Source organism: Girardinichthys multiradiatus, chromosome Y (assembly GCF_021462225.1).
Source record: "Girardinichthys multiradiatus isolate DD_20200921_A chromosome Y, DD_fGirMul_XY1, whole genome shotgun sequence".
Classification (NCBI taxonomy): Eukaryota; Metazoa; Chordata; class Actinopteri; order Cyprinodontiformes; family Goodeidae; genus Girardinichthys; species Girardinichthys multiradiatus.
The window spans coordinates 13,826,876-13,838,815 of NC_061818.1; the positions used below are offsets into that span (position 1 = coordinate 13,826,876).

The 11,940-nt window shown below is 38.6% G+C and overlaps 1 pseudogene; it reads right to left on the bottom strand.

Moving 5' to 3' along the window:
- Positions 1–10,373: 10,373 nt before the first annotated feature.
- On the bottom strand, positions 10,374–11,724 carry LOC124864892 (annotated as a pseudogene).
- Positions 11,725–11,940: the final 216 nt, after the last annotated feature.

The following is an 11,940-nucleotide window of genomic DNA, read 5'->3' on the forward strand; positions in this document are numbered from 1 at the left end:
AAGACATTTTTCTTAATCTGTCCTGCCTAAACACTAAATAAAATTAATATAAAACAAATGTTTCTTACAAACCTTTACTCGTTTACTAGGGGGAAATGACATATAGTTCATTTTCATCAAGTTGGAGGGTCAAGTTTTTGTGATTGAAGTCTTTTTCAAGTTTTTATTCAGTATATTACATAAATCAGAAGAGATGCAGTTAGGATATAGAAAAATGCAAGGTGATAGAGATGGTATGAAAACAAACATTTTTTTCTATCTTTTTTCATTTCTGAAAGTTGATGACAGTAAAACTAGTCTTTAAATAATATAAGGAAGATTTTGTTTTTCAGGAAATGTTGCTTGTTCTTCCCTTTTAGTTCTCGACACCAAAGAGAAGACAGACTGGTTAGATAGCTGAGGTATGGGTAACATTTCTGGTCAAGCATTGTTTCAGTGCCAAAACCCCACAGGTTTAGGAAAGGTGAAAGCTTGGCTGCGTTATCAGATTACTGGGATGAGTATTTTTAAGCTAAACCAGTTTTGCTCGTCTTTGTTTAGTGTTTCTGACGGAAACCCAGAAAATCCCCAGTTAATCCAAAATTCCAGTTTGAGATTATGAGTGCTCTGGTGTTTTTAATATAAAGGGATCCTTTCAAACATTCCCTTAAATGCAGTAAATATTTTCAATTTTACTATTGATCACTCTGTTGTTAAATATTGTGCCACCACTAACATTATTAAATGGATCAGGAATTTCTCTTTAAATGCCATATTTTCCTGTATTTCTTCCCATTCTCACTTCACATACTGAACAGTTCTTAATGTCTTTATAAAAAAAAAAAAAAACATAACACAAAAAAATTCAATTCTTGTTTTATGATATCCAAAAAGGGGACAGGTCTGGACTGTAGGCTGGTTAGGTTCACTTGAACTCTTTCGTAGACCTGTGCTATTTGTTGTTTGGGAGTTTGTGCTTCAAAGTAGCAAAACATCATATTAATGGTTATATGTAGAGTGCTTTGCAAAAGTATTTATTTTCCTTTTAATTCTTCCACATTTTCACGTTATAACCACATACCTCAATGTATTTTATTGGAATGTTTTGGGATATATCAACACAAAGCAGTGGCTAATTAGGAGGTGGAAGGATAGACAATTTTGTTAGAGACCATTAGTGAACCATCAGCATCGTGAAGATCAGGGAACACAGCAGACAGGTCAGGGATAAAGTTATGGAGAATTTTAAAGCAGGGTTAGGTCACTGTATTAGCCCAAGCTTTGAACATCCCCTGTTTTTAAATGATGTTCAATCCCTCATCTAAAAACAAAAAGAGTACGGCACAACTACCAAAATATGGCGGTTCACATAAACAGACACACTGGGCAAAGAGAGCGTTCATCATAGAAACAGCCAAACGACTCATGGAAAAGATGCAGAGATCCACAGCTCAGGTGGGAGACTCTGTTGACATGACAACTTTTAGATGAGCTCTCCTACAATCTGGCTTTTATGGCAGAATGACAATTAAAAGGCCATTGATGAATGAAATTCAGAAGAACTTATGTTTATAGTTTGCCACAAGCCATAGGGTCACAGCAGGCCTGTGGAAGGGGCTTCTACTGCCAGATGAATCCAAATGTGCACAATGCACATAACCCTGAACACATCATCCCCACTGTGAAACATGATAGTGGCAGCATCATGCTGTGGAGATGCTCTTGTTCCACAAGCGCAGGGGAACATAGAGTTTGTCTGAAGATGGATGGAGCTAAATACAGGGGACCCTTAAAGAAAAACTGTTAGAGGCAGCAAATAGTCTTGAAATCTGTAGAGGCGGTTCACCTTTCAGCAGGAACACAACATAAGCATACAGCAAGGGTACAATAGACCACATTCATGTGTTAGAAAGTCCCAGTCAAAGTCCAAACCTAAATCCAACTTAGGGGGCTGAATGCAAATGTGCACCAGACATTTCAGATTTTCAGATTTATCTGTAAATAATTTTGAAATGCAGGGTATCATTTTTTTCATTTCACAGTAATGCACTGGTTTGTTTTGTTCCATCACATAAAATCCAAATAAATTTTTCTGATGTTTGTTATCATAACATGATAAAATGTAACAAAGTTCAAAGGGTATGAATATTTTGCAGGCACTGAATTAATCAACAGTAAAGGTGTGTTCACAAAGATTTATACACCTCCAAACTTTGACAGATGCTTCCTTTTAAACTGTTTGATCCGTCTTTGGACTCAGAGAAAGACGGCAGCTTAAACTGTTAAAGCAGAAATGAATTGTATTCGCTGACAGGTTTTTCAAAAGTGGTACCATGTTGATGCTGCATGTTTCACCAAAGGTGAATCTGGTGTTTTACTGGCAGGAACCAAAAACACGCTGGCTACTGAGTAACAAAGAAAAGCCAGTCCAGGAAGTAGGTCACTGCTTTAACCTGACAATGACAGGTTAAAGCAGTGATTTATCCAAATCCTTAACACTCGAAACTCCCCTTAGCTTCTTTATATATAAAAGCATCAAAATTGCATTATCCAAACAACACTAAGTATGTAAAGAGCCTCCCATATCCAGATAGGTGGTGTAGCAACAACAATGAACATCTGTAAGCCTATCTATCAGCAGTTACACATCTTCACACTTTAATGCAGGCTAAAAATAAATCACTGTTACAGGAATCAACCCCCACCCTGGTGGCGTCAGTCTTCTGTTCCCTTCAGCCAACACAACCTATTCAACAGGTATTTCCTTTGCTCTTTAAGTTGTCTCACCTTAATAAAATGCCATTGTGATTATTTTTCCTATATACAGCTATGCACCTACAGTAATGGTATCGCTGGCCAAAATGTGTAAAATGCTATTTCTATTTGCTGCTCCTCGAAACAGGAAGACAAAAAACAAGCTATTCAGGTAAGGCAGATGTAAAGGGAAAATCACTACTTCTCTAAACTTGCAAAAATTGCATCTAAGTTAGAGCAATAACTAAAAAGTTTTAAACATCTGAACAAACTTAGCTGCACAAAGACCCCTGTTTAACTTTCCACCACATTGTGAGCAGCATGGTAGGGGAGGAAAGGAAATCTCCACAGCTCACTGCTTGAGAACTGCAACAAAAAGGGCGTCTTATCCAGGAAAAAGCCTTTCCTGACTTACCATTACAAGTGCAAACATGTGGAGAATGCTAGACACTTTAACTGGAATGTTTTGGGCTTTGTGTGAGCTTCCCAGCAACAAAACACTTAGAGGAATGGAAGAGTTTGGTGTGAAACAGAGGATGAAGAGGTAGAGAAATATCTCATGGTAAGTATGGTAGAAGATCTGTAATGCTGTGGGCCTGTTTCTCTTCCAAAGACCCTGAAAACATTGCTTGAGTGCATGCCATCACGAACTCATTGAAACACTGTAGTCTGCCAGTAAACTGAAAATGGGTTGTCATTGGGTCTTTTAGCAGGATAATTACCCAAAATGGAGTGAGACAAGAGTGCATTAGAAAGGTCCAGGGAGTCTTGTGGATGTAAAAAGACCCATTTGCAAATAGGAATCGTCAAAGGATTTTTACTATGGAATTGTTGCACATTGGTTCTAATCTCTGCACACTCAATCACACTCAATACAGCCTTGACGTTGGCCCTTCTACGGCATAAGAGACAAAGGACTTGGTGGACTAACCAAAAACTCTGCTCCAGTTTCTTTACAGTATTATCAGCTGCATTTCCATTTTTTTTGTCCTGCTGAACAAGCATTCCTGACAGCTCACCCCAAGATCTGATTCATGCATTCCTGATCACTTTCTTATTGTTCCTGTTTCCATCTAAAAACACTGCAAAAACATGGCAAGTAAAAATTGTTGTGCTGTTTTCAGGAATCACTCACATAAATATCCTTCAAGGGAAAAACATAAACTCCTTTTTCTTTATGGGAAGCCAGTTACCATTGTATCAACGTACCATTATGTTGAGATGTTGTTTAATCATGGTTTTGTAAAGGATCACCTTGACTGATTAACCTACTTTCATGCCAGGAAAGTACCAGTTGTTCCAGTTTCCCATTTACAGCTGTTGATTGCTCTGACATCTCTAGGTGTGAGCATTTTTGAGGTCAATGGGCAGATAGAAAAACATTTATTACATCTGTACGTAGTGTAATCCACTTTTCAAACTGGGGTTTTTGTGTGTTTGGATAGCTAAACGTGTCACTGTTTCCATCTATACTGTTCATGCTTCAGAACTGTTTAGAAAACACGATTAATTTTCCCTGTTCTGGATAGATATACTGCTTCAGCTTTGTGATTCTTATTTATTATATTTTTATTTCAGGATGTATTGTACAATATTAGTGGGTAACATGCCAAATCTATGTTATGATAGAATGTGACAGACTGGTCCCATCTTCATCAGAGGTAACCAAAGTTCTGCATTAACAAACTTCCTGGTACCAAAGAGTCATATCAAGACATGAACTTATGCCTCTTAGCTATATTTCCTCAACAGGTGTCAGGTCTGGACTGCAGGAAGTTTAGTTTAGCTCCTGGATTTTCACAGCCGGAACAAAAATGTAAGCTTTTTTTGCTATGTTAAAACCCACCACAACACAACAGGAGCAGGAAAAACACACACATTACTTCTTAACGTACTTAAATGAGTATATAACCTGCTACAGTGCCTTGTGAAAATATAAAACCCCCTTTCGAACCTTTTAAAAGTTTGTTACAATAAAACCACAAACTCACATTAATACCAAAATAATAAAAAGACATATTTTCATTATTTGTATTTTATGTGTTAGACCAACAACTAAAAATGTAAAAGTGTGAGAAAAATTATACATGGATTTTAACTTCCTTGTGTCAATACTTTCATGAAACACCTTTTCTGCATTTACCATCTTGGTCTAAATTTTTCCGTTGAAGCTCTGAGGATACGTTTGGAGTCGATGTCCTGCTAGAAGGTGAACCCCTTGTCTCAAATGTTTTACATCCTCTAACTGTTTTTTTTCCCAGGATTCTCTCTGCATTCTTTCCAGCTTCTCTGTCCTTGCTAAAGAAAAGCAACCCCACAGCATGATGCTGCCACCACAAGGTTTTGCTGTGAAGATTGTTTGTTCACAACGAACAGTGTTAATTTTTCCACCTCACAAAGCATTTCACACAAAGGGAAAAAAGTTCAATTTTCTCTGTTTTTGATCGGAGCCCCTTCGTCCACACAGTTGCTGAGCCCAGAACCTGGCTTGGGGTAAACTGCAAACAAAACATCTTGTGGGTTTCTTTTGCCACTCTTCCATAATGGTCAGAATTATATAGTGCCCCACAAATAGTTTATTGAATAGTATAGTTTCTACAAATAGATTCTCCAACCTGCATTGCTGTTCTCTGCACCTCCTCAGAGTTATTGCTCTTGTCTAGTTTTCTGATTAATGCTCTTCTTGCATGGCCACCCCATTTAGGTGAACAACCATGTCCTGATAGGTTTGCAGTGGTGTCACTCTCTTTCCATATTCAGATGATGGATTGAACAGATCCCTCTGAGATACTCAAAGCTTGGGATATTATTTTAGAACATAACCCTACTTTAAGCTTCTCTACAGCTTTCTCCCTGAACATTTGATTCACAATTATATATAGATTATGTGTATCATATTCTCTTAAATGTGTGATGTGTGATCAGTCCAACAGTCTTAGACTGAGAGATCTACTTTATCAACCATTTCAGGGAAATGTTTTAACTCTGTCTTTGTTGCATCTCCTCTGCACATCTCCTCTTTTCAGTCTTGTTATCTTTAGTTTCTCTTATTAGTTTATTTCTTATGTTTTTGCATTTATGGAATATTTAGGTTATTACCAACTTCTGGTATGCATTTCATGTCAATGAGTGCTTTAAAAATACACTATATGCATCATAAACCATATTGCCAAAGAGAATTGTATGTCCCTCCTAATCCCTAAATATACAGGTCCTTCTTAAAATATTAGCATATTGTGATAAAGTTCATTATTTTCCATAATGTCATGATGAAAATTTAACATTCATATATTTTAGATTCATTGCACACTGACTGAAATATTTCAGGTCTTTTATTGTCTTAATACGGATGATTTTGGCATACAGCTCATGAAAACCCAAAATTCCTATCTCACAAAATTAGCATATAATTAAAAGGGTCTCTAAACGAGCTATGAACCTAATCATCTGAATCAACGAGTTAACTCTAAACACCTGCAAAAGATTCCTGAGGCCTTTAAAACTCCCAGCCTGGTTCATCACTCAAAACCCCAATCGTGGGTAAGACTGCCGACCTGACTGCTGTCCAGAAGGCCACTATTGACACCCTCAAGCAAGAGGGTAAGACACAGAAAGAAATTTCTGAACAAATAGGCTGTTCCCAGAGTGCTGTATCAAGGCACCTCAGTGGGAAGTCTGTGGGAAGGAAAAAGTGTGGCAGAAAACGCTGCACAACGAGAAGAGGTCACCGGACCCTGAGGAAGATTGTGGAGAAGGTCCGATTCCAGACCTTGGAGGACCTGCGGAAGCAGTGGACTGAGTCTGGAGTAGAAACATCCAGAGCCACCGTGCACAGGCGTGTGCAGGAAATGGGCTACAGGTGCTGCATTCCCCGGACCTGGGCTACAGAGAAGCAGCACTGGACTGTTGCTCAGTGGTCCAAAGTACTTTTTTCGGATGAAAGCAAATTCTGCATGTCATTCGGAAATCAAGGTGCCAGAGTCTGGAGGAAGACTGGGGAGAAGGAAATGCCAAAATGCCAGAAGTCCAGTGTCAAGTACCCACAGTCAGTGATGGTCTGGGGTGCCGTGTCAGCTGCTGGTGTTGGTCCACTGTGTTTTATCAAGGGCAGGGTCAATGCAGCTAGCTATCAGGAGATTTTGGAGCCCTTCATGCTTCCATCTGCTGAAAAGCTTTATGGAGATGAAGATTTCATTTTTCAGCACGACCTGGCACCTGCTCACAGTGCCAAAACCACTGGTAAATGGTTTACTGACCATGGTATCACTGTGCTCAATTGGCCTGCCAACTCTCCTGACCTGAACCCCATAGAGAATCTGTGGGATATTGTGAAGAGAACGTTGAGAGACTCAAGACCCAACACTCTGGATGAGCTAAAGGCCGCTATCGAAGCATCCTGGGCCTCCATAAGACCTCAGCAGTGCCACAGGCTGATTACCTCCATGCCACGCCGCATTGAAGCAGTCATTTCTGCCAAAGGATTCCCGACCAAGTATTGAGTGCATAACTATACATGATTATTTGAAGGTTGACGTTTTTTGTATTAAAAACACTTTTCTTTTATTGGTCGGATGAAATATGCTAATTTTGTGAGATAGGAATTTTGGGTTTTCATGAGCTATATGCCAAAATCATCCGTATTAAGACAATAAAAGACCTGAAATATTTCAGTTAGTGTTCAATGAATCTAAAATATATGAATGTTAAATTTTCATCATTACATTATGGAAAATAATGAACTTCATCACAATATGCTAATATTTTGAGAAGGACCTGTAGATGTTCAGATCACTTCCATGGCCTCAAGTGTAAAAATATAACAGCACATTGACATGTGTGAAAGAATGGGTCACTCTCAAAAGCATCGTGAAGGAAGGAATATTACTTTTAGTTGTATTTAAGGAGTTGGGCTGAGCCCCTTATTTCCAGGGAATAAAACTTTTATTGTTGCACCATATAAAGACAATTTGGACAGTTCTAGAGCTCTAGAACTCTGTTGGAACAATTTAGGGATGATCCTTCCAGTCCCAACATTAGGGAGCACCAGTGCAATGAGCAAGGTCCATAGGGACAGGAATGAGAGTTTGGTGAGGAAGAACTTGACTGGTTGGCATAGATTCCTAGCCTCAATGTGATAAAATTCTTTTGGAATGAATCAGAGAGAAGATTCAGGTCTTCTTTCCAATATCAGCGTTGGGTCTCACAAATGAGCTTATTTAAGAATAGTCACATATTCCCAGAAATACATTCCTGTAATTAAAGTTCACATGTGTATCATCTGGAGGATGTTGCTGTCACAGAGTGACATTTTTGGACTCTGTTTGTGGCTTTGTGTTTGTTTACCTTTTGCTTAGATGTTTCTATTTTGGTTTTTGCATCATGTTTTCTTTTCTCCCTCTTCCGCCTCCTAGTGTTTACTTCTTAAGTTCTTTTATATGTTCTTATTACTTTGTATGGTTTATTATTATTATTATTATTATTGTAATTATTATAGTTCTTGGTCTTCCCTGGATTCTCTAATTTTATTTCTCTTTAGTATCTTTGTGGTTAATTGTGTTTTATTTGTTCCTTTGCATTCTTCTTGTTTACTAGTTTATTTTCTGTTTCCTTTCCAGTTAATTCAGTCAGTGTGGTTAAGTTTGTTTACTTTTGTATTTTGTATTGTATTTTCTTTATGGGTTCTTTGTTTGTTCTCAGGTTGTTATTGTTGTTCCTATGTTCCCTCTAGTTTCTCTGTTTACTTTAGTCATGATTATTCTAGTTTTCTTATTCCCCATTTGATTATTTATCTTTGTCAATAGGTTTGCTTGGTCTGTGTTTCTGTTTATTAGTTACTTTGCCCATGCTCAGTCTTTATATTTGTTTCACCTGTTCCTTCTGCCTCCCTGCCTCCTTGTCACACCTGTTCCCGGTTTTCTCTGATTACCTGCCCTTTGTTATCCCTCAGTATATTAGTTGGTTTTGTGTCATTGTTTGTTGCTGGTTCCTTGTGTTTGTCACACCTCGTTCTCAACCCACGTATTTGTGCTGAGTTTTTTCCATGTGCCTGCAGAACCTCTTGTAAGTTTTTGGATCAGGACTTTGTTTGTATCTGCAGAGCCTTGTTTGGTTTCTTTTGAAAACCTCTGGAAATAAAGCTAAAACTTTTTACAACATGCTGCTGCCCAGCTCTTGGTCCGCCCTCAAACCACAATATGACAGTTGCATCTCTCAGGTTCCGTGTCCCATCTTTGTTAGAAATCTTTCCCAGTTTTTCATCTCAGGAACATTTCATTCAATTTTCACAGTTTTTTCAGCCTCACAGCTTTTTCTTTTGTCTTCCTCTCTTCTGGTGTCCTCATTTTAGTCATTAGCGTGTAATATGCTGTCATGATCATTTACAATAACTACAAACAAAATGTGTGAAAAAGCAGCCATGTTATAAGTAATTTTTAGTAATCAATTTTCAGTAATCAATGGAAAAATTGTTGTTAGCTTTACAGCAATAAAATCATTTTTAGTGATGAGTTCCAAGTCTTTCAGGAAGGCCTCCTTGTCATCTCCCTAATCTTTATTCAGCACCCCAACTGCAATTTAACCTAAATTGATTAGGTTTAATTACTCTACACCTAAATCAGGGATATGAATATCTGTATATGTGTTTACCTCAAAAGATGAATGGTGGTTCTTTAAAGCATTCACTCCTGCTGTGTTGTGGTTGCAAAGTAATTTTGCAGAAACATAACACTGAAATAAAATACACAGAGGTTTGTGGTTGCAGCATCTGTTTCAAAAACACTGTCTGTTTTAACATTTCTATCTTTGTGCTGATGTGCTGCAGGCTTCCTAGTAATGCATTAAGAAACCAGTTCAATTGGGAGCTTTGATGCTGGGAAACAGAAAGCATGCAGCAGAAGTGGGTCACTGTTTTTAGCCAGTTAAATTGCACAAGATGAAAAAATGTCACAGCTTGACCAAAGCAATGTGCAATTTCATTCTGATGCAATATGATTAATAATAAAAGAAACACTGTTCATAGAAAAGAAGAATGCTCTGAACAGAAACTCTTTACGTTTATCCTTTATTGATAACGTTGTAGCAGCAGGTTTACAAGTGCTAGTTGCTTAATTGTATACATCAACAAAGACAACTTATAATTAAAATTATAGTTTGATGATTGGAAAATTTGTCTGCACATAGATGAAAAATATATACAGTTTGAGCACAATGGTAAGCGTAGATATACACTACCGGTCAAAAATTTTAGAACGCTTTTTTCACTTAATGGGTCTCTTTATTTTCATGACTATTTAAATTGTAGGTTATCACCAGAGACAACAAAACTCTGAATGAAAACACATGGAATTACATAGTGAACAAAAAGTGTGAAATAACTAAACATTTTTATATTTTAGATTACTACAAAATAGCCACCCTTTGCTCTGATGACTGCTTTGCTCTCTTAGCATTCTCTCCATGAGCTTCATGAGGTGGTCACCTGAAATGGTTTTCTAAAGAGTCTTTAAAGAACTTCCCAGAAGTTCATAGAGAGAGGTTAATATTTCAGTCATTACAGCAAAGGGCAGTTACTTTAAGGAATCTAAAATATATAACATATACAAAGTTATTTTCCAATTTTTGGTTTGCTACATAATTGCATATGTGTTTATTCACTCTTTTGATGCCTTCATCGAGAATCTATGTACAATGTAAATAGTCATAAACATACAGAAAACCATTAAATGGGAAAGGCGTTCTAAAACATTTGACCGGTACTGTATGCCAATATTTTAAATCGCTTACTTTCCAATACTTTACGTCTTGTAAGGCTTTATGCCTTTTGCAGCAGGTTTAATTTCACTCAGCCTTATCGATCAAGAGTCAAACAGTCTTTTTAGCAGTTGTGTTGCTCCTCTGCTGCCTTGGACTGTCTTATCAACATCTTCATGTAAAACACAGGTGACAGCTGACAGGTGTCCAACACCTCCCTCACTGTTGGGGACATTTTAAGTCTTTCATTCGACACATGCTTCTCCTAACAATGATTCCTGATGCTCTATACCGTATCGCTCCTTAATATTGTCTTTTGGCTACATTTTCTCCAAAGAGGGGACACACAGTATTACATTTCTGTCACATCACTTCAATTTGAACTTGCAGTGTGGTTATTATAATGTGGTTATTATAATTAGTTTATTCATCACCACTGGATCTTTCTTCTGCATCATCCCACAAGCTGTTTCTCCGATTGCGAAAATTCTCATCTGCCTTGCACGTTTTGCTGCAGTTCTTGCAGATACGCACCGGTTTGTTGGGGTTATTGTGCTCAATGATGGCTCGACCCTTGGAGCACCCGTTGCACACCACAAAGCCGCTTTTTCTGCAGTGGTGCCGCCGGTTGGTGCTGGTGAATGTTGCAAAGCAGCGCATGCATTCTGGGTGGCATGGTTGGGGATCCAAGTTTTGGCAAGCGTGAGGTTTGGTTGGAGGACTTGCTCCTGCAGGAGGGCCTGCTGGCAGGCCTCAATGTGGGCAATCCAGGCTTTCTTCTCCTCGTAGGAGGGGGCACAAACAAAGAAGGACTTGCAAGGTGTGCAGATTAGTCACTGGTGCTTAGAATCTTCGCCATCCTCCATGTCTTCCAGCTTGATGTCCTCTAAAATGACACACATTTTATGCAATCTTAATACAACGTAACATGAACAGTTTGGCCACTATCTAAATTTACTTTCGAGTGATCAGCTGGTGTCTGCATTTGAGTGACTCACGTAAAAGGATGACCTTCTGTTTCTTGTACCAACGGTTGTTCATGAGGATGCTGCCGTACACGAGGATATCACTAAAGAGGAAGAACGCTTTCTGCTCCCACTTCTTGCGACCCTGCTTCATCAGGGTGCCCTCGCCCACCAGAACCCGATCTGGTATGGAAAGCTGCACCCCTGATGGACTGAAAGCACTCTCCACTTCTTTGATCCGTTTTCGATTCTGAGTTTCAGAAGTCAGTGCATCCATAATGCCAATGTTATGTCTGTTGCTGCAGCAGCAGGAGCAGCGTAGTTTGTGCAGTAGCAGCAGCCAGAGTAGCGTCCTTAAATACATTTGCTTCCTGGTGACGTCAGAGGAACTTCCCAGGTGGAGGCCACAAACAAAGAAGTTATGCAACCAACAAAGACAACAAAAAGGCGCGGATACATAACTAACCATGATTGTTTTCTATTCCTTAAATCT